At 47.0% G+C, this 16,749-nt stretch overlaps 38 non-coding genes and 17 pseudogenes across 38 annotated transcripts; all 55 read right to left on the minus strand.

Moving 5' to 3' along the window:
- Window positions 1–34: 34 nt before the first annotated feature.
- LOC138455534 (5S ribosomal RNA) lies at window positions 35–153 on the minus strand. Its single transcript, XR_011262007.1, has one exon. It is a non-coding gene; the product is annotated as a 5S ribosomal RNA (ribosomal RNA).
- A 106-nt stretch (window positions 154–259) lies between these two features.
- On the minus strand, window positions 260–378 carry LOC138455546 (5S ribosomal RNA). The gene has a single exon (XR_011262008.1). It is a non-coding gene; the product is annotated as a 5S ribosomal RNA (ribosomal RNA).
- Window positions 379–484: 106 nt separating this feature from the next.
- LOC138455558 (5S ribosomal RNA) lies at window positions 485–603 on the minus strand. The gene has a single exon (XR_011262009.1). It is a non-coding gene; the product is annotated as a 5S ribosomal RNA (ribosomal RNA).
- Window positions 604–709: 106 nt separating this feature from the next.
- LOC138454979 (5S ribosomal RNA) lies at window positions 710–828 on the minus strand. Its single transcript, XR_011261630.1, has one exon. It is a non-coding gene; the product is annotated as a 5S ribosomal RNA (ribosomal RNA).
- Window positions 829–1,281: 453 nt separating this feature from the next.
- On the minus strand, window positions 1,282–1,390 carry LOC138457084 (5S ribosomal RNA; annotated as a pseudogene).
- A 106-nt stretch (window positions 1,391–1,496) lies between these two features.
- Window positions 1,497–1,615, minus strand: LOC138455116 (5S ribosomal RNA). Its single transcript, XR_011261759.1, has one exon. It is a non-coding gene; the product is annotated as a 5S ribosomal RNA (ribosomal RNA).
- A 106-nt stretch (window positions 1,616–1,721) lies between these two features.
- Window positions 1,722–1,840, minus strand: LOC138458137 (5S ribosomal RNA). The gene has a single exon (XR_011262363.1). It is a non-coding gene; the product is annotated as a 5S ribosomal RNA (ribosomal RNA).
- A 106-nt stretch (window positions 1,841–1,946) lies between these two features.
- LOC138460958 (5S ribosomal RNA) lies at window positions 1,947–2,065 on the minus strand. The gene has a single exon (XR_011263609.1). It is a non-coding gene; the product is annotated as a 5S ribosomal RNA (ribosomal RNA).
- A 446-nt stretch (window positions 2,066–2,511) lies between these two features.
- On the minus strand, window positions 2,512–2,620 carry LOC138457085 (5S ribosomal RNA; annotated as a pseudogene).
- A 106-nt stretch (window positions 2,621–2,726) lies between these two features.
- LOC138457968 (5S ribosomal RNA) lies at window positions 2,727–2,835 on the minus strand (annotated as a pseudogene).
- A 106-nt stretch (window positions 2,836–2,941) lies between these two features.
- Window positions 2,942–3,060, minus strand: LOC138461688 (5S ribosomal RNA). The gene has a single exon (XR_011264295.1). It is a non-coding gene; the product is annotated as a 5S ribosomal RNA (ribosomal RNA).
- Window positions 3,061–3,166: 106 nt separating this feature from the next.
- LOC138464631 (5S ribosomal RNA) lies at window positions 3,167–3,285 on the minus strand. Its single transcript, XR_011267208.1, has one exon. It is a non-coding gene; the product is annotated as a 5S ribosomal RNA (ribosomal RNA).
- Window positions 3,286–3,748: 463 nt separating this feature from the next.
- LOC138457086 (5S ribosomal RNA) lies at window positions 3,749–3,857 on the minus strand (annotated as a pseudogene).
- Window positions 3,858–3,964: 107 nt separating this feature from the next.
- Window positions 3,965–4,083, minus strand: LOC138462814 (5S ribosomal RNA). Its single transcript, XR_011265403.1, has one exon. It is a non-coding gene; the product is annotated as a 5S ribosomal RNA (ribosomal RNA).
- A 106-nt stretch (window positions 4,084–4,189) lies between these two features.
- Window positions 4,190–4,308, minus strand: LOC138455569 (5S ribosomal RNA). The gene has a single exon (XR_011262010.1). It is a non-coding gene; the product is annotated as a 5S ribosomal RNA (ribosomal RNA).
- Window positions 4,309–4,414: 106 nt separating this feature from the next.
- Window positions 4,415–4,533, minus strand: LOC138455582 (5S ribosomal RNA). Its single transcript, XR_011262011.1, has one exon. It is a non-coding gene; the product is annotated as a 5S ribosomal RNA (ribosomal RNA).
- Window positions 4,534–4,639: 106 nt separating this feature from the next.
- Window positions 4,640–4,758, minus strand: LOC138454917 (5S ribosomal RNA). Its single transcript, XR_011261574.1, has one exon. It is a non-coding gene; the product is annotated as a 5S ribosomal RNA (ribosomal RNA).
- Window positions 4,759–5,211: 453 nt separating this feature from the next.
- On the minus strand, window positions 5,212–5,320 carry LOC138457087 (5S ribosomal RNA; annotated as a pseudogene).
- Window positions 5,321–5,426: 106 nt separating this feature from the next.
- On the minus strand, window positions 5,427–5,545 carry LOC138455117 (5S ribosomal RNA). The gene has a single exon (XR_011261760.1). It is a non-coding gene; the product is annotated as a 5S ribosomal RNA (ribosomal RNA).
- A 106-nt stretch (window positions 5,546–5,651) lies between these two features.
- Window positions 5,652–5,770, minus strand: LOC138458261 (5S ribosomal RNA). The gene has a single exon (XR_011262384.1). It is a non-coding gene; the product is annotated as a 5S ribosomal RNA (ribosomal RNA).
- A 106-nt stretch (window positions 5,771–5,876) lies between these two features.
- LOC138460959 (5S ribosomal RNA) lies at window positions 5,877–5,995 on the minus strand. Its single transcript, XR_011263610.1, has one exon. It is a non-coding gene; the product is annotated as a 5S ribosomal RNA (ribosomal RNA).
- A 462-nt stretch (window positions 5,996–6,457) lies between these two features.
- On the minus strand, window positions 6,458–6,566 carry LOC138459206 (5S ribosomal RNA; annotated as a pseudogene).
- A 106-nt stretch (window positions 6,567–6,672) lies between these two features.
- On the minus strand, window positions 6,673–6,791 carry LOC138462610 (5S ribosomal RNA). Its single transcript, XR_011265205.1, has one exon. It is a non-coding gene; the product is annotated as a 5S ribosomal RNA (ribosomal RNA).
- A 106-nt stretch (window positions 6,792–6,897) lies between these two features.
- On the minus strand, window positions 6,898–7,016 carry LOC138454296 (5S ribosomal RNA). The gene has a single exon (XR_011260980.1). It is a non-coding gene; the product is annotated as a 5S ribosomal RNA (ribosomal RNA).
- Window positions 7,017–7,479: 463 nt separating this feature from the next.
- LOC138456434 (5S ribosomal RNA) lies at window positions 7,480–7,588 on the minus strand (annotated as a pseudogene).
- A 106-nt stretch (window positions 7,589–7,694) lies between these two features.
- On the minus strand, window positions 7,695–7,813 carry LOC138455424 (5S ribosomal RNA; annotated as a pseudogene).
- A 106-nt stretch (window positions 7,814–7,919) lies between these two features.
- On the minus strand, window positions 7,920–8,038 carry LOC138462168 (5S ribosomal RNA). The gene has a single exon (XR_011264771.1). It is a non-coding gene; the product is annotated as a 5S ribosomal RNA (ribosomal RNA).
- A 106-nt stretch (window positions 8,039–8,144) lies between these two features.
- Window positions 8,145–8,263, minus strand: LOC138455595 (5S ribosomal RNA). Its single transcript, XR_011262013.1, has one exon. It is a non-coding gene; the product is annotated as a 5S ribosomal RNA (ribosomal RNA).
- Window positions 8,264–8,369: 106 nt separating this feature from the next.
- LOC138461476 (5S ribosomal RNA) lies at window positions 8,370–8,488 on the minus strand. The gene has a single exon (XR_011264092.1). It is a non-coding gene; the product is annotated as a 5S ribosomal RNA (ribosomal RNA).
- Window positions 8,489–8,951: 463 nt separating this feature from the next.
- Window positions 8,952–9,060, minus strand: LOC138458763 (5S ribosomal RNA; annotated as a pseudogene).
- Window positions 9,061–9,166: 106 nt separating this feature from the next.
- Window positions 9,167–9,285, minus strand: LOC138462497 (5S ribosomal RNA). Its single transcript, XR_011265092.1, has one exon. It is a non-coding gene; the product is annotated as a 5S ribosomal RNA (ribosomal RNA).
- A 106-nt stretch (window positions 9,286–9,391) lies between these two features.
- LOC138454297 (5S ribosomal RNA) lies at window positions 9,392–9,510 on the minus strand. The gene has a single exon (XR_011260981.1). It is a non-coding gene; the product is annotated as a 5S ribosomal RNA (ribosomal RNA).
- Window positions 9,511–9,965: 455 nt separating this feature from the next.
- Window positions 9,966–10,074, minus strand: LOC138457088 (5S ribosomal RNA; annotated as a pseudogene).
- Window positions 10,075–10,180: 106 nt separating this feature from the next.
- Window positions 10,181–10,289, minus strand: LOC138456061 (5S ribosomal RNA; annotated as a pseudogene).
- A 106-nt stretch (window positions 10,290–10,395) lies between these two features.
- On the minus strand, window positions 10,396–10,514 carry LOC138453870 (5S ribosomal RNA). The gene has a single exon (XR_011260572.1). It is a non-coding gene; the product is annotated as a 5S ribosomal RNA (ribosomal RNA).
- A 106-nt stretch (window positions 10,515–10,620) lies between these two features.
- Window positions 10,621–10,739, minus strand: LOC138462169 (5S ribosomal RNA). The gene has a single exon (XR_011264773.1). It is a non-coding gene; the product is annotated as a 5S ribosomal RNA (ribosomal RNA).
- A 106-nt stretch (window positions 10,740–10,845) lies between these two features.
- On the minus strand, window positions 10,846–10,964 carry LOC138455606 (5S ribosomal RNA). Its single transcript, XR_011262014.1, has one exon. It is a non-coding gene; the product is annotated as a 5S ribosomal RNA (ribosomal RNA).
- Window positions 10,965–11,070: 106 nt separating this feature from the next.
- LOC138461477 (5S ribosomal RNA) lies at window positions 11,071–11,189 on the minus strand. The gene has a single exon (XR_011264093.1). It is a non-coding gene; the product is annotated as a 5S ribosomal RNA (ribosomal RNA).
- Window positions 11,190–11,652: 463 nt separating this feature from the next.
- On the minus strand, window positions 11,653–11,761 carry LOC138457089 (5S ribosomal RNA; annotated as a pseudogene).
- Window positions 11,762–11,868: 107 nt separating this feature from the next.
- Window positions 11,869–11,987, minus strand: LOC138463006 (5S ribosomal RNA). Its single transcript, XR_011265592.1, has one exon. It is a non-coding gene; the product is annotated as a 5S ribosomal RNA (ribosomal RNA).
- Window positions 11,988–12,093: 106 nt separating this feature from the next.
- On the minus strand, window positions 12,094–12,212 carry LOC138455617 (5S ribosomal RNA). Its single transcript, XR_011262015.1, has one exon. It is a non-coding gene; the product is annotated as a 5S ribosomal RNA (ribosomal RNA).
- Window positions 12,213–12,318: 106 nt separating this feature from the next.
- LOC138454918 (5S ribosomal RNA) lies at window positions 12,319–12,437 on the minus strand. Its single transcript, XR_011261575.1, has one exon. It is a non-coding gene; the product is annotated as a 5S ribosomal RNA (ribosomal RNA).
- A 453-nt stretch (window positions 12,438–12,890) lies between these two features.
- LOC138457090 (5S ribosomal RNA) lies at window positions 12,891–12,999 on the minus strand (annotated as a pseudogene).
- Window positions 13,000–13,105: 106 nt separating this feature from the next.
- On the minus strand, window positions 13,106–13,224 carry LOC138455118 (5S ribosomal RNA). Its single transcript, XR_011261761.1, has one exon. It is a non-coding gene; the product is annotated as a 5S ribosomal RNA (ribosomal RNA).
- A 106-nt stretch (window positions 13,225–13,330) lies between these two features.
- LOC138462452 (5S ribosomal RNA) lies at window positions 13,331–13,449 on the minus strand. Its single transcript, XR_011265047.1, has one exon. It is a non-coding gene; the product is annotated as a 5S ribosomal RNA (ribosomal RNA).
- A 106-nt stretch (window positions 13,450–13,555) lies between these two features.
- LOC138460960 (5S ribosomal RNA) lies at window positions 13,556–13,674 on the minus strand. Its single transcript, XR_011263611.1, has one exon. It is a non-coding gene; the product is annotated as a 5S ribosomal RNA (ribosomal RNA).
- Window positions 13,675–14,136: 462 nt separating this feature from the next.
- LOC138459207 (5S ribosomal RNA) lies at window positions 14,137–14,245 on the minus strand (annotated as a pseudogene).
- A 106-nt stretch (window positions 14,246–14,351) lies between these two features.
- On the minus strand, window positions 14,352–14,470 carry LOC138462611 (5S ribosomal RNA). The gene has a single exon (XR_011265206.1). It is a non-coding gene; the product is annotated as a 5S ribosomal RNA (ribosomal RNA).
- A 106-nt stretch (window positions 14,471–14,576) lies between these two features.
- Window positions 14,577–14,695, minus strand: LOC138454298 (5S ribosomal RNA). The gene has a single exon (XR_011260982.1). It is a non-coding gene; the product is annotated as a 5S ribosomal RNA (ribosomal RNA).
- A 463-nt stretch (window positions 14,696–15,158) lies between these two features.
- Window positions 15,159–15,267, minus strand: LOC138456435 (5S ribosomal RNA; annotated as a pseudogene).
- Window positions 15,268–15,373: 106 nt separating this feature from the next.
- Window positions 15,374–15,492, minus strand: LOC138455425 (5S ribosomal RNA; annotated as a pseudogene).
- A 106-nt stretch (window positions 15,493–15,598) lies between these two features.
- On the minus strand, window positions 15,599–15,717 carry LOC138462170 (5S ribosomal RNA). The gene has a single exon (XR_011264774.1). It is a non-coding gene; the product is annotated as a 5S ribosomal RNA (ribosomal RNA).
- A 106-nt stretch (window positions 15,718–15,823) lies between these two features.
- Window positions 15,824–15,942, minus strand: LOC138455628 (5S ribosomal RNA). Its single transcript, XR_011262016.1, has one exon. It is a non-coding gene; the product is annotated as a 5S ribosomal RNA (ribosomal RNA).
- A 106-nt stretch (window positions 15,943–16,048) lies between these two features.
- Window positions 16,049–16,167, minus strand: LOC138461478 (5S ribosomal RNA). Its single transcript, XR_011264094.1, has one exon. It is a non-coding gene; the product is annotated as a 5S ribosomal RNA (ribosomal RNA).
- Window positions 16,168–16,630: 463 nt separating this feature from the next.
- On the minus strand, window positions 16,631–16,739 carry LOC138457092 (5S ribosomal RNA; annotated as a pseudogene).
- Window positions 16,740–16,749: the final 10 nt, after the last annotated feature.

Below are 16,749 nucleotides of genomic sequence, written 5' to 3' on the forward strand. Positions count from 1 at the left end.
AAATGGCTCACTTCCTGAACTTGGAGTACAAAAAAGCCTACAGCACCTGGTATTCCCAGGCGGTCTCCCATCCAGGTACTAACTAGGCCCGACACTGCTTAGCTTCTGAGATCAGACGAGATCAGGCGCATTCAGTGTGGTGTGGCCGTAGGCTCTGGGCCTTGTGAGTTTTGTACTTTTAAGCATCTAGTCGGCTAGACCTTGCAGTTTTGAAAGGCAATTGAGAAATGGCTCACTTCCTGAACTTGGAGTACAAAAAAGCCTACAGCACCTGGTATTCCCAGGCGGTCTCCCATCCAGGTACTAACTAGGCCCGACACTGCTTAGCTTCTGAGATCAGACGAGATCAGGCGCATTCAGTGTGGTGTGGCCGTAGGCTCTGGGCCTTGTGAGTTTTGTACTTTTAAGCATCTAGTCGGCTAGACCTTGCAGTTTTGAAAGGCAATTGAGAAATGGCTCACTTCCTGAACTTGGAGTACAAAAAAGCCTACAGCACCTGGTATTCCCAGGCGGTCTCCCATCCAGGTACTAACTAGGCCCGACACTGCTTAGCTTCTGAGATCAGACGAGATCAGGCGCATTCAGTGTGGTGTGGCCGTAGGCTCTGGGCCTAGGAAGTTTTGTACTTTTAAGCATCTAGTCGGCTAGACCTTGCAGTTTTAAAAGGCAATTGAGAAAGGGCTCACTTCCTGAACTTGGAGCACAAAAAACCCTACAGCACCTGGTATTCCCAGGCGGTCTCCCATCCAGGTACTAACTAGGCCTGACACTGCTTCACTTCCGAGACCAGACGAGATCGGGTGCATTCAGTGTGGTGTGGCCGTAGGCTCTAGGAATGCTAAGAATATTACTCTTATGCATTTGCATTTAGTAAGCTAAGCCATGCAGCCACTTGCAACATGATACCACGCTCATCGCTCGATCAGGCGAGATATATAAGACTGGTGGGCCCATTCAGGACTCCTATGTCTGGTAGGATAACTTTAATTCATCCATCCTGTGTCTGTTGCAGGGAGGTGGAGAGAACAATCAACACAATAATGGTTTTCTTTCATGCCTCTTGAAGGACTCAATATTCTCTGTACTGCATTACATGTGAAAGTCGATTTATTACCCCTGAACACACTACCTGTATGCTAATTCTATGTAAAAAGGTAGCTCCAGCCCTCATGATGTTGTCCAACATTTCCGCTATAAAACGGGATACAATTATTTTGGAAACATACCAAATTTGAAAAATAATTGAGAAGTTGCGCAATTACTAATCATGGAGCACAAAAAAGCCTACAGCACCTGGTATTCCCAGGCAGTCTCCCATCCAGGTACTAACTAGGCCCGACCCTGCTTAGCTTCCGAGATCGGGCGCATTCAGTGTGGTGTGGCCGTAGGCTCTGGGCCTAGTGAGTTTTGTACTTTTAAGCATCTAGTCGGCTAGACCTTGCAGTTTTGAAAGGCAATTGTGAAATGGCTCACTTCCTGAACTTGGAGCACAAAAAAGCCTACAGCACCTGGTATTCCCAGGCGGTCTCCCATCCAGGTACTAACGAGGCCCGACACTGCTTAGCTTCTGAGATCAGACGAGATCGTGCGCATTCAGTGTGGTGTGGCCGTAGGCTCTGGGCCTTGTGAGTTTTGTACTTTTAAGCATCTAGTCGGCTAGACCTTGCAGTTTTGAAAGGCAATTGAGAAATGGCTCACTTCCTGAACTTGGAGCACAAAAAAGCCTACAGCACCTGGTATTCCCAGGCGGTCTCCCATCCAGGTACTAACTAGGCCCAACACTGCTTAGCTTCTGAGATCAGACGAGATCAGGCGCATTCAGTGTGGTGTGGCCGTAGGCTCTGGGCCTAGTGAGTTTTGTACTTTTAAGCATCTAGTCGGCTAGACCTTGCAGTTTTGAAAGGCAATTGAGAAAGGGCTCACTTCCTGAACTTGGAGCACAAAAAAGCCTACAGCACCTGGTATTCCCAGGCGGTCTCCCATCCAGGTACTAACTAGGCCTAACACTGCTTAACTTCTGAGATCAGACGAGATCAGGTGCATTCAGTGTGGTGTGGCCGTAGGCTCTAGGAATGCTAAGAATATTACTCTTATGCATTTGCATTTAGTAAGCTAAGCCATGCAGCCACTTGCAACATGATACCACGCTCGATCAGGCGAGATATATAAGACTGGTGGGCCCATTCAGGACTCCTATGTCTGGTAGGATAACTTTAATTCATCCATCCTGTGTCTGTTGCAGGGAGGTGGAGAGAACAATCAACACAATAATGGTTTTCTTTCATGCCTCTTGAAGGACTCAATATTCTCTGTACTGCATTACATGTGAAAGTCGATTTATTACCCATGAACACACTACCTGTATGCTAATTCTATGTAAAAAGGTAGCTCCAGCCCTCATGATGTTGTCCAACATTTCCGCTATAAAACGGGATACAATTATTTTGGAAACATACCAAATTTGAAAAATAATTGAGAAGTTGCGCAATTACTAATCATGGAGCACAAAAAAGCCTACAGCACCTGGTATTCCCAGGCAGTCTCCCATCCAGGTACTAACTAGGCCCGACCCTGCTTAGCTTCCGAGATCGGGCGCATTCAGTGTGGTGTGGCCGTAGGCTCTGGGCCTAGGGAGTTTTGTACTTTTAAGCATCTAGTCGGCTAGACCTTGCAGTTTTGAAAGGCAATTGTGAAATGGCTCACTTCCTGAACTTGGAGCACAAAAAAGCCTACAGCACCTGGTATTCCCAGGCGGTCTCCCATCCAGGTACTAACGAGGCCCGACACTGCTTAGCTTCCGAGATCAGACGCATTCAGTGTGGTGTGGCCGTAGGCTCTGGGCCTTGTGAGTTTTGTACTTTTAAGCATCTAGTCGGCTAGACCTTGCAGTTTTGAAAGGCAATTGTGAAATGGCTCACTTCCTGAACTTGGAGCACAAAAAAGCCTACAGCACCTGATATTCCCAGGTGGTCTCCCATCCAGGTACTAACTAGGCCCGACACTGCTTAGCTTCTGAGATCAGACGAGATCAGGCGCATTCAGTGTGGTGTGGCCGTAGGCTCTGGGCCTAGTGAGTTTTGTACTTTTAAGCATCTAGTCGGCTAGACCTTGCAGTTTTAAAAGGCAATTGAGAAAGGGCTCACTTCCTGAACTTGGAGCACAAAAAAGCCTACAGCACCTGGTATTCCCAGGCGGTCTCCCATCCAGGTACTAACTAGGCCTGACACTGCTTAACTTCCGAGATCAGACAAGATCGGGTGCATTCAGTGTGGTGTGGCCGTAGGCTCTAGGAATGCTAAGAATATTACTCTTATGCATTTGCATTTAGTAAGCTAAGCCATGCAGCCACTTGCAACATGATACCACGCTCATCGCTCGATCAGGCTCGATCAGGCGAGATATATAAGACTGGTGGGCCCATTCAGGACTCCTATGTCTGGTAGGATAACTTTAATTCATCCATCCTGTGTCTGTTGCAGGGAGGTGGAGAGAACAATCAACACAATAATGGGTTTCTTTCATGCCTCTTGAAGGACTCAATATTCTCTGTACTGCATTACATGTGAAAGTCGATTTATTACCCATGAACACACTACCTGTATGCTAATTCTATGTAAAAAGGTAGCTCCAGCCCTCATGATGTTGTCCAACATTTCCGCTATAAAACGGGATACAATTATTTTGGAAACATACCAAATTTGAAAAATAATTGAGAAGTTGCGCAATTACTAATCATGGAGCACAAAAAAGCCTACAGCACCTGGTATTCCCAGGCAGTCTCCCATCCAGGTACTAACTAGGCCCGACCCTGCTTAGCTTCCGAGATCGGGCGCATTCAGTGTGGTGTGGCCGTAGGCGCTGGGCCTAGTGAGTTTTGTACTTTTAAGCATCTAGTCGGCTAGACCTTGCAGTTTTGAAAGGCAATTGTGAAATGGCTCACTTCCTGAACTTGGAGCACAAAAAAAGCCTACAGCACCTGGTATTCCCAGGTGGTCTCCCATCCAGGTACTAACGAGGCCCGACACTGCTTAGCTTCCGAGATCAGACGAGATCGGGCGCAATCAGTGTGGTGTGGCCGTAGGCTCTGGGCCTTGTGAGTTTTGTACTTTTAAGCATCTAGTCGGCTAGACCTTGCAGTTTTGAAAGGCAATTGAGAAATGGCTCACTTCCTGAACTTGGAGTACAAAAAAGCCTACAGCACCTGGTATTCCCAGGCGGTCTCCCATCCAGGTACTAACTAGGCCCGACACTGCTTAGCTTCTGAGATCAGACGAGATCAGGCGCATTCAGTGTGGTGTGGCCGTAGGCTCTGGGCCTTGTGAGTTTTGTACTTTTAAGCATCTAGTCGGCTAGACCTTGCAGTTTTGAAAGGCAATTGAGAAATGGCTCACTTCCTGAACTTGGAGTACAAAAAAGCCTACAGCACCTGGTATTCCCAGGCGGTCTCCCATCCAGGTACTAACTAGGCCCGACACTGCTTAGCTTCTGAGATCAGACGAGATCAGGCGCATTCAGTGTGGTGTGGCCGTAGGCTCTGGGCCTAGGAAGTTTTGTACTTTTAAGCATCTAGTCGGCTAGACCTTGCAGTTTTAAAAGGCAATTGAGAAAGGGCTCACTTCCTGAACTTGGAGCACAAAAAACCCTACAGCACCTGGTATTCCCAGGCGGTCTCCCATCCAGGTACTAACTAGGCCTGACACTGCTTCACTTCCGAGACCAGACGAGATCGGGTGCATTCAGTGTGGTGTGGCCGTAGGTTCTAGGAATGCTAAGAATATTACTCTTATGCATTTGCATTTAGTAAGCTAAGCCATGCAGCCACTTGCAACATGATACCACGCTCATCGCTCGATCAGGCGAGATATATAAGACTGGTGGGCCCATTCAGGACTCCTATGTCTGGTAGGATAACTTTAATTCATCCATCCTGTGTCTGTTGCAGGGAGGTGGAGAGAACAATCAACACAATAATGGTTTTCTTTCATGCCTCTTGAAGGACTCAATATTCTCTGTACTGCATTACATGTGAAAGTCGATTTATTACCCCTGAACACACTACCTGTATGCTAATTCTATGTAAAAAGGTAGCTCCAGCCCTCATGATGTTGTCCAACATTTCCGCTATAAAACGGGATACAATTATTTTGGAAACATACCAAATTTGAAAAATAATTGAGAAGTTGCGCAATTACTAATCATGGAGCACAAAAAAGCCTACAGCACCTGGTATTCCCAGGCAGTCTCCCATCCAGGTACTAACTAGGCCCGACCCTGCTTAGCTTCCGAGATCGGGCGCATTCAGTGTGGTGTGGCCGTAGGCTCTGGGCCTAGTGAGTTTTGTACTTTTAAGCATCTAGTCGGCTAGACCTTGCAGTTTTGAAAGGCAATTGTGAAATGGCTCACTTCCTGAACTTGGAGCACAAAAAAGCCTACAGCACCTGGTATTCCCAGGCGGTCTCCCATCCAGGTACTAACGAGGCCCGACACTGCTTAGCTTCTGAGATCAGACGAGATCGTGCGCATTCAGTGTGGTGTGGCCGTAGGCTCTGGGCCTTGTGAGTTTTGTACTTTTAAGCATCTAGTCGGCTAGACCTTGCAGTTTTGAAAGGCAATTGAGAAATGGCTCACTTCCTGAACTTGGAGTACAAAAAAGCCTACAGCACCTGGTATTCCCAGGCGGTCTCCCATCCAGGTACTAACTAGGCCCAACACTGCTTAGCTTCTGAGATCAGACGAGATCAGGCGCATTCAGTGTGGTGTGGCCGTAGGCTCTGGGCCTAGTGAGTTTTGTACTTTTAAGCATCTAGTCGGCTAGACCTTGCAGTTTTGAAAGGCAATTGAGAAAGGGCTCACTTCCTGAACTTGGAGCACAAAAAAGCCTACAGCACCTGGTATTCCCAGGCGGTCTCCCATCCAGGTACTAACTAGGCCTAACACTGCTTAACTTCTGAGATCAGACGAGATCAGGTGCATTCAGTGTGGTGTGGCCGTAGGCTCTAGGAATGCTAAGAATATTACTCTTATGCATTTGCATTTAGTAAGCTAAGCCATGCAGCCACTTGCAACATGATACCACGCTCATCGCTCGATCAGGCTCGATCAGGCGAGATATATAAGACTGGTGGGCCCATTCAGGACTCCTATGTCTGGTAGGATAACTTTAATTCATCCATCCTGTGTCTGTTGCAGGGAGGTGGAGAGAACAATCAACACAATAATGGTTTTCTTTCATGCCTCTTGAAGGACTCAATATTCTCTGTACTGCATTACATGTGAAAGTCGATTTATTACCCATGAACACATACCTGTATGCTAATTCTATGTAAAAAGGTAGCTCCAGCCCTCATGATGTTGTCCAACATTTCCGCTATAAAACGGGATACAATTATTTTGGAAACATACCAAATTTGAAAAATAATTGAGAAGTTGCGCAATTACTAATCATGGAGCACAAAAAAGCCTACAGCACCTGGTATTCCCAGGCAGTCTCCCATCCAGGTACTAACTAGTCCCCACCCTGCTTAGCTTCCGAGATCGGGCGCATTCAGTGTGGTGTGGCCGTAGGCTCTGGGCCTAGTGAGTTTTGTACTTTTAAGCATCTAGTCGGCTAGACCTTGCAGTTTTGAAAGGCAATTGTGAAATGGCTCACTTCCTGAACTTGGAGCACAAAAAAGCCTACAGCACCTGGTATTCCCAGGTGGTCTCCCATCCAGGTACTAACTAGGCCCAACACTGCTTAGCTTCTGAGATCAGACAAGATCAGGCGCATTCAGTGTGGTGTGGCCGTAGGCTCTGGGCCTAGTGAGTTTTGTACTTTTAAGCATCTAGTCGGCTAGACCGTGCAGTTTTAAAAGGCAATTGAGAAAGGGCTCACTTCCTGAACTTGGAGCACAAAAAAGCCTACAGCACCTGGTATTCCCAGGCGGTCTCCCATCCAGGTACTAACTAGGCCTGACACTGCTTAACTTCCAAGATCAGACGAGATCGGGTGCATTCAGTGTGGTGTGGCCGTAGTCTCTAGGAATGCTAAGAATATTACTCTTATGCATTTGCATTTAGTAAGCTAAGCCATGCAGCCACTTGCAACATGATACCACGCTCATCGCTCGATCAGGCTCGATCAGGCGAGATATATAAGACTGGTGGGCCCATTCAGGACTCCTATGTCTGGTAGGATAACTTTAATTCATCCATCCTATGTCTGTTGCAGGGAGGTGGAGAGAACAATCAACACAATAATGGTTTTCTTTCATGCCTCTTGAAGGACTCAATATTCTCTGTACTGCATTACATGTGAAAGTCGATTTATTACCCATGAACACACTACCTGTATGCTAATTCTATGTAAAAAGGTAGCTCCAGCCCTCATGATGTTGTCCAACATTTCCGCTATAAAACGGTATACAATTATTTTGGAAACATACCAAATTTGAAAAATAATTGAGAAGTTGCGCAATTACTAATCATGGAGCACAAAAAAGCCTACAGCACCTGGTATTCCCAGGCAGTCTCCCATCCAGGTACTAACTAGGCCCAACCCTGCTTAGCTTCCGAGATCGGGCGCATTCAGTGTGGTGTGGCCGTAGGCTCTGGGCCTAGTGAGTTTTGTACTTTTAAGCATCTAGTCGGCTAGACCTTGCAGTTTTGAAAGGCAATTGTGAAATGGCTCACTTCCTGAACTTGGAGCACAAAAAAGCCTACAGCACCTGGTATTCCCAGGTGGTCTCCCATCCAGGTACTAACTAGGCCCGACACTGCTTAGCTTCCTTGATCAGACGAGATCGGGCGCAATCAGTGTGGTGTGGCCGTAGGCTCTGGGCCTAGTGAGTTTTGTACTTTTAAGCATCTAGTCAGCTAGACCTTGCAGTTTTGAAAGGCAATTGAGAAATGGCTCACTTCCTGAACTTGGAGCACAAAAAAGCCTACAGCACCTGGTATTCCCAGGCGGTCTCCCATCCAGGTACTAACGAGGCCCGACACTGCTTAGCTTCCGAGATCAGACGAGATCGGGCGCATTCAGTGTGGTGTGGCCGTAGGCTCTGGGCCTTGTGAGTTTTGTACTTTTAAGCATCTAGTCGGCTAGACCTTGCAGTTTTGAAAGGCAATTGAGAAATGGCTCACTTCCTGAACTTGGAGTACAAAAAAGCCTACAGCACCTGGTATTCCCAGGCGGTCTCCCATCCAGGTACTAACTAGGCCCGACACTGCTTAGCTTCTGAGATCAGACGAGATCAGGCGCATTCAGTGTGGTGTGGCCGTAGGCTCTGGGCCTAGTGAGTTTTGTACTTTTAAGCATCTAGTCGGCTAGACCTTGCAGTTTTAAAAGGCAATTGAGAAAGGGCTCACTTCCTGAACTTGGAGCACAAAAAAGCCTACAGCACCTGGTATTCCCAGGCGGTCTCCCATCCAGGTACTAACTAGGCCTGACACTGCTTAACTTCCGAGATCAGACGAGATCGGGTGCATTCAGTGTGGTGTGGCCGTAGGCTCTAGGAATGCTAAGAATATTACTCTTATGCATTTGCATTTAGTAAGCTAAGCCATGCAGCCACTTGCAACATGATACCACGCTCATCGCTCGATCAGGCTCGATCAGGCGAGATATATAATACTGGTGGGCCCATTCAGGACTCCTATGTCTGGTAGGATAACTTTAATTCATCCATCCTGTGTCTGTTGCAGGGAGGTGGAGAGAACAATCAACACAATAATGGGTTTCTTTCATGCCTCTTGAAGGACTCAATATTCTCTGTACTGCATTACATGTGAAAGTCGATTTATTACCCATGAACACACTACCTGTATGCTAATTCTATGTAAAAAGGTAGCTCCAGCCCTCATGATGTTGTCCAACATTTCCGCTATAAAACGGGATACAATTATTTTGGAAACATACCAAATTTGAAAAATAATTGAGAAGTTGCGCAATTACTAATCATGGAGCACAAAAAAGCCTACAGCACCTGGTATTCCCAGGCAGTCTCCCATCCAGGTACTAACTAGGCCCGACCCTGCTTAGCTTCCGAGATTGGGCGCATTCAGTGTGGTGTGGCCGTAGGCTCTGGGCCTAGTGAGTTTTGTACTTTTAAGCATCTAGTCGGCTAGACCTTGCAGTTTTGAAAGGCAATTGTGAAATGGCTCACTTCCTGAACTTGGAGCACAAAAAAGCCTACAGCACCTGGTATTCCCAGGCGGTCTCCCATCCAGGTACTAACGAGGCCCGACACTGCTTAGCTTCCGAGATCAGACGAGATCGGGCGCATTCAGTGTGGTGTGGCTGTAGGCTCTGGGCCTAGTGAGTTTTGTACTTTTAAGCATCTAGTCGGCTAGACCGTGCAGTTTTAAAAGGCAATTGAGAAAGGGCTCACTTCCTGAACTTGGAGCACAAAAAAGCCTACAGCACCTGGTATTCCCAGGCGGTCTCCCATCCAGGTACTAACTAGGCCTGACACTGCTTAACTTCCAAGATCAGACGAGATCGGGTGCATTCAGTGTGGTGTGGCCGTAGTCTCTAGGAATGCTAAGAATATTACTCTTATGCATTTGCATTTAGTAAGCTAAGCCACTTGCAACATGATACCACGCTCATCGCTCGATCAGGCTCGATCAGGCGAGATATATAAGACTGGTGGGCCCATTCAGGACTCCTATGTCTGGTAGGATAACTTTAATTCATCCATCCTGTGTCTGTTGCAGGGAGGTGGAGAGAACAATCAACACAATAATGGTTTTCTTTCATGCCTCTTGAAGGACTCAATATTCTCTGTACTGCATTACATGTGAAAGTCGATTTATTACCCATGAACACACTACCTGTATGCTAATTCTATGTAAAAAGGTAGCTCCAGCCCTCATGATGTTGTCCAACATTTCCGCTATAAAACGGTATACAATTATTTTGGAAACATACCAAATTTGAAAAATAATTGAGAAGTTGCGCAATTACTAATCATGGAGCACAAAAAAGCCTACAGCACCTGGTATTCCCAGGCAGTCTCCCATCCAGGTACTAACTAGGCCCGACCCTGCTTAGCTTCCGAGATCGGGCGCATTCAGTGTGGTGTGGCCGTAGGCTCTGGGCCTAGTGAGTTTTGTACTTTTAAGCATCTAGTCGGCTAGACCTTGCAGTTTTGAAAGGCAATTGTGAAATGGCTCACTTCCTGAACTTGGAGCACAAAAAAGCCTACAGCACCTGGTATTCCCAGGCGGTCTCCCATCCAGGTACTAACGAGGCCCGACACTGCTTAGCTTCCGAGATCGGGCGCATTCAGTGTGGTGTGGCCGTAGGCTCTGGGCCTTGTGAGTTTTGTACTTTTAAGCATCTAGTCGGCTAGACCTTGCAGTTTTGAAAGGTAATTGTGAAATGGCTCACTTCCTGAACTTGGAGCACAAAAAAGCCTACAGCACCTGATATTCCCAGGTGGTCTCCCATCCAGGTACTAACTAGGCCTGACACTGCTTAGCTTCCGAGATCAGACGAGATCGGGCGCAATCAGTGTGGTGTGGCCGTAGGCTCTGGGCCTAGTGAGTTTTGTACTTTTAAGCATCTAGTCAGCTAGACCTTGCAGTTTTCAAAGGCAATTGAGAAATGGCTCACTTCCTGAACTTGGAGCACAAAAAAGCCTACAGCACCTGGTATTCCCAGGCGGTCTCCCATCCAGGTACTAACGAGGCCCGACACTGCTTAGCTTCCGAGATCAGACGAGATCGGGCGCATTCAGTGTGGTGTGGCCGTAGGCTCTGGGCCTTGTGAGTTTTGTACTTTTAAGCATCTAGTCGGCTAGACCTTGCAGTTTTGAAAGGCAATTGAGAAATGGCTCACTTCCTGAACTTGGAGTACAAAAAAGCCTACAGCACCTGGTATTCCCAGGCGGTCTCCCATCCAGGTACTAACTAGGCCCGACACTGCTTAGCTTCTGAGATCAGACGAGATCAGGCGCATTCAGTGTGGTGTGGCCGTAGGCTCTGGGCCTAGTGAGTTTTGTACTTTTAAGCATCTAGTCGGCTAGACCTTGCAGTTTTAAAAGGCAATTGAGAAAGGGCTCACTTCCTGAACTTGGAGCACAAAAAAGCCTACAGCACCTGGTATTCCCAGGCGGTCTCCCATCCAGGTACTAACTAGGCCTGACACTGCTTAACTTCCGAGATCAGACGAGATCGGGTGCATTCAGTGTGGTGTGGCCGTAGGCTCTAGGAATGCTAAGAATATTACTCTTATGCATTTGCATTTAGTAAGCTAAGCCATGCAGCCACTTGCAACATGATACCACGCTCATCGCTCGATCAGGCTCGATCAGGCGAGATATATAAGACTGGTGGGCCCATTCAGGACTCCTATGTCTGGTAGGATAACTTTAATTCATCCATCCTGTGTCTGTTGCAGGGAGGTGGAGAGAACAATCAACACAATAATGGGTTTCTTTCATGCCTCTTGAAGGACTCAATATTCTCTGTACTGCATTACATGTGAAAGTCGATTTATTACCCATGAACACACTACCTGTATGCTAATTCTATGTAAAAAGGTAGCTCCAGCCCTCATGATGTTGTCCAACATTTCCGCTATAAAACGGGATACAATTATTTTGGAAACATACCAAATTTGAAAAATAATTGAGAAGTTGCGCAATTACTAATCATGGAGCACAAAAAAGCCTACAGCACCTGGTATTCCCAGGCAGTCTCCCATCCAGGTACTAACTAGGCCCGACCCTGCTTAGCTTCCGAGATCGGGCGCATTCAGTGTGGTGTGGCCGTAGGCGCTGGGCCTAGTGAGTTTTGTACTTTTAAGCATCTAGTCGGCTAGACCTTGCAGTTTTGAAAGGCAATTGTGAAATGGCTCACTTCCTGAACTTGGAGCACAAAAAAAGCCTACAGCACCTGGTATTCCCAGGCGGTCTCCCATCCAGGTACTAACGAGGCCCGACACTGCTTAGCTTCCGAGATCAGACGAGATCGGGCGCAATCAGTGTGGTGTGGCCGTAGGCTCTGGGCCTTGTGAGTTTTGTACTTTTAAGCATCTAGTCGGCTAGACCTTGCAGTTTTGAAAGGCAATTGAGAAATGGCTCACTTCCTGAACTTGGAGTACAAAAAAGCCTACAGCACCTGGTATTCCCAGGCGGTCTCCCATCCAGGTACTAACTAGGCCCGACACTGCTTAGCTTCTGAGATCAGACGAGATCAGGCGCATTCAGTGTGGTGTGGCCGTAGGCTCTGGGCCTAGGAAGTTTTGTACTTTTAAGCATCTAGTCGGCTAGACCTTGCAGTTTTAAAAGGCAATTGAGAAAGGGCTCACTTCCTGAACTTGGAGCACAAAAAACCCTACAGCACCTGGTATTCCCAGGCGGTCTCCCATCCAGGTACTAACTAGGCCTGACACTGCTTCACTTCCGAGACCAGACGAGATCGGGTGCATTCAGTGTGGTGTGGCCGTAGGTTCTAGGAATGCTAAGAATATTACTCTTATGCATTTGCATTTAGTAAGCTAAGCCATGCAGCCACTTGCAACATGATACCACGCTCATCGCTCGATCAGGCGAGATATATAAGACTGGTGGGCCCATTCAGGACTCCTATGTCTGGTAGGATAACTTTAATTCATCCATCCTGTGTCTGTTGCAGGGAGGTGGAGAGAACAATCAACACAATAATGGTTTTCTTTCATGCCTCTTGAAGGACTCAATATTCTCTGTACTGCATTACATGTGAAAGTCGATTTATTACCCCTGAACACACTACCTGTATGCTAATTCTATGTAAAAAGGTAGCTCCAGCCCTCATGATGTTGTCCAACATTTCCGCTATAAAACGGGATACAATTATTTTGGAAACATACCAAATTTGAAAAATAATTGAGAAGTTGCGCAATTACTAATCATGGAGCACAAAAAAGCCTACAGCACCTGGTATTCCCAGGCAGTCTCCCATCCAGGTACTAACTAGGCCCGACCCTGCTTAGCTTCCGAGATCGGGCGCATTCAGTGTGGTGTGGCCGTAGGCTCTGGGCCTAGTGAGTTTTGTACTTTTAAGCATCTAGTCGGCTAGACCTTGCAGTTTTGAAAGGCAATTGTGAAATGGCTCACTTCCTGAACTTGGAGCACAAAAAAGCCTACAGCACCTGGTATTCCCAGGCGGTCTCCCATCCAGGTACTAACGAGGCCCGACACTGCTTAGCTTCTGAGATCAGACGAGATCGTGCGCATTCAGTGTGGTGTGGCCGTAGGCTCTGGGCCTTGTGAGTTTTGTACTTTTAAGCATCTAGTCGGCTAGACCTTGCAGTTTTGAAAGGCAATTGAGAAATGGCTCACTTCCTGAACTTGGAGTACAAAAAAGCCTACAGCACCTGGTATTCCCAGGCGGTCTCCCATCCATGTACTAACTAGGCCCAACACTGCTTAGCTTCTGAGATCAGACGAGATCAGGCGCATTCAGTGTGGTGTGGCCGTAGGCTCTGGGCCTAGTGAGTTTTGTACTTTTAAGCATCTAGTCGGCTAGACCTTGCAGTTTTGAAAGGCAATTGAGAAAGGGCTCACTTCCTGAACTTGGAGCACAAAAAAGCCTACAGCACCTGGTATTCCCAGGCGGTCTCCCATCCAGGTACTAACTAGGCCTAACACTGCTTAACTTCTGAGATCAGACGAGATCAGGTGCATTCAGTGTGGTGTGGCCGTAGGCTCTAGGAATGCTAAGAATATTACTCTTATGCATTTGCATTTAGTAAGCTAAGCCATGCAGCCACTTGCAACATGATACCACGCTCATCGCTCGATCAGGCTCGATCAGGCGAGATATATAAGACTGGTGGGCCCATTCAGGACTCCTATGTCTGGTAGGATAACTTTAATTCATCCATCCTGTGTCTGTTGCAGGGAGGTGGAGAGAACAATCAACACAATAATGGTTTTCTTTCATGCCTCTTGAAGGACTCAATATTCTCTGTACTGCATTACATGTGAAAGTCGATTTATTACCCATGAACACATACCTGTATGCTAATTCTATGTAAAAAGGTAGCTCCAGCCCTCATGATGTTGTCCAACATTTCCGCTATAAAACGGGATACAATTATTTTGGAAACATACCAAATTTGAAAAATAATTGAGAAGTTGCGCAATTACTAATCATGGAGCACAAAAAAGCCTACAGCACCTGGTATTCCCAGGCAGTCTCCCATCCAGGTACTAACTAGTCCCCACCCTGCTTAGCTTCCGAGATCGGGCGCATTCAGTGTGGTGTGGCCGTAGGCTCTGGGCCTAGTGAGTTTTGTACTTTTAAGCATCTAGTCGGCTAGACCTTGCAGTTTTGAAAGGCAATTGTGAAATGGCTCACTTCCTGAACTTGGAGCACAAAAAAGCCTACAGCACCTGGTATTCCCAGGTGGTCTCCCATCCAGGTACTAACTAGGCCCAACACTGCTTAGCTTCTGAGATCAGACAAGATCAGGCGCATTCAGTGTGGTGTGGCCGTAGGCTCTGGGCCTAGTGAGTTTTGTACTTTTAAGCATCTAGTCGGCTAGACCGTGCAGTTTTAAAAGGCAATTGAGAAAGGGCTCACTTCCTGAACTTGGAGCACAAAAAAGCCTACAGCACCTGGTATTCCCAGGCGGTCTCCCATCCAGGTACTAACTAGGCCTGACACTGCTTAACTTCCAAGATCAGACGAGATCGGGTGCATTCAGTGTGGTGTGGCCGTAGTCTCTAGGAATGCTAAGAATATTACTCTTATGCATTTGCATTTAGTAAGCTAAGCCATGCAGCCACTTGCAACATGATACCACGCTCATCGCTCGATCAGGCTCGATCAGGCGAGATATATAAGACTGGTGGGCCCATTCAGGACTCCTATGTCTGGTAGGATAACTTTAATTCATCCATCCTATGTCTGTTGCAGGGAGGTGGAGAGAACAATCAACACAATAATGGTTTTCTTTCATGCCTCTTGAAGGACTCAATATTCTCTGTACTGCATTACATGTGAAAGTCGATTTATTACCCATGAACACACTACCTGTATGCTAATTCTATGTAAAAAGGTAGCTCCAGCCCTCATGATGTTGTCCAACATTTCCGCTATAAAACGGTATACAATTATTTTGGAAACATACCAAATTTGAAAAATAATTGAGAAGTTGCGCAATTACTAATCATGGAGCACAAAAAAGCCTACAGCACCTGGTATTCCCAGGCAGTCTCCCATCCAGGTACTAACTAGGCCCAACCCTGCTTAGCTTCCGAGATCGGGCGCATTCAGTGTGGTGTGGCCGTAGGCTCTGGGCCTAGTGAGTTTTGTACTTTTAAGCATCTAGTCGGCTAGACCTTGCAGTTTTGAATGGCAATTGTGAAATGGCTCACTTCCTGAACTTGGAGCACAAAAAAGCCTACAGCACCTGGTATTCCCAGGTGGTCTCCCATCCAGGTACTAACTAGGCCCGACACTGCTTAGCTTCCTTGATCAGACGAGATCGGGCGCAATCAGTGTGGTGTGGCCGTAGGCTCTGGGCCTAGTGAGTTTTGTACTTTTAAGCATCTAGTCAGCTAGACCTTGCAGTTTTGAAAGGCAATTGAGAAATGGCTCACTTCCTGAACTTGGAGCACAAAAAAGCCTACAGCACCTGGTATTCCCAGGCGGTCTCCCATCCAGGTACTAACGAGGCCCGACACTGCTTAGCTTCCGAGATCAGACGAGATCGGGCGCATTCAGTGTGGTGTGGCCGTAGGCTCTGGGCCTTGTGAGTTTTGTACTTTTAAGCATCTAGTCGGCTAGACCTTGCAGTTTTGAAAGGCAATTGAGAAATGGCTCACTTCCTGAACTTGGAGTACAAAAAAGCCTACAGCACCTGGTATTCCCAGGCGGTCTCCCATCCAGGTACTAACTAGGCCCGACACTGCTTAGCTTCTGAGATCAGACGAGATCAGGCGCATTCAGTGTGGTGTGGCCGTAGGCTCTGGGCCTAGTGAGTTTTGTACTTTTAAGCATCTAGTCGGCTAGACCTTGCAGTTTTAAAAGGCAATTGAGAAAGGGCTCACTTCCTGAACTTGGAGCACAAAAAAGCCTACAGCACCTGGTATTCCCAGGCGGTCTCCCATCCAGGTACTAACTAGGCCTGACACTGCTTAACTTCCGAGATCAGACGAGATCGGGTGCATTCAGTGTGGTGTGGCCGTAGGCTCTAGGAATGCTAAGAATATTACTCTTATGCATTTGCATTTAGTAAGCTAAGCCATGCAGCCACTTGCAACATGATACCACGCTCATCGCTCGATCAGGCTCGATCAGGCGAGATATATAAGACTGGTGGGCCCATTCAGGACTCCTATGTCTGGTAGGATAACTTTAATTCATCCATCCTGTGTCTGTTGCAGGGAGGTGGAGAGAACAATCAACACAATAATGGTTTTCTTTCATGCCTCTTGAAGGACTCAATATTCTCTGTACTGCATTACATGTGAAAGTCGATTTATTACCCATGAACACACTACCTGTATGCTAATTCTATGTAAAAAGGTAGCTCCAGCCCTCATGATGTTGTCCAACATTTCCGCTATAAAACGGTATACAATTATTTTGGAAACATACCAAATTTGAAAAATAATTGAGAAGTTGCGCAATTACTAATCATGGAGCACAAAAAAGCCTACAGCACCTGGTATTCCCAGGCAGTCTCCCATCCAGGTACTAACTAGGCCCGACCCTGCTTAGCTTCCGAGATCGGGCGCATTCAGTGTGGTGTGGCCGTAGGCTCTGGGCCTA

Source organism: Ambystoma mexicanum, chromosome 4p (assembly GCF_040938575.1).
Source record: "Ambystoma mexicanum isolate Mex_15411 chromosome 4p, UKY_AmexF1_1, whole genome shotgun sequence".
Taxonomy (NCBI): domain Eukaryota; kingdom Metazoa; phylum Chordata; class Amphibia; order Caudata; family Ambystomatidae; genus Ambystoma; species Ambystoma mexicanum.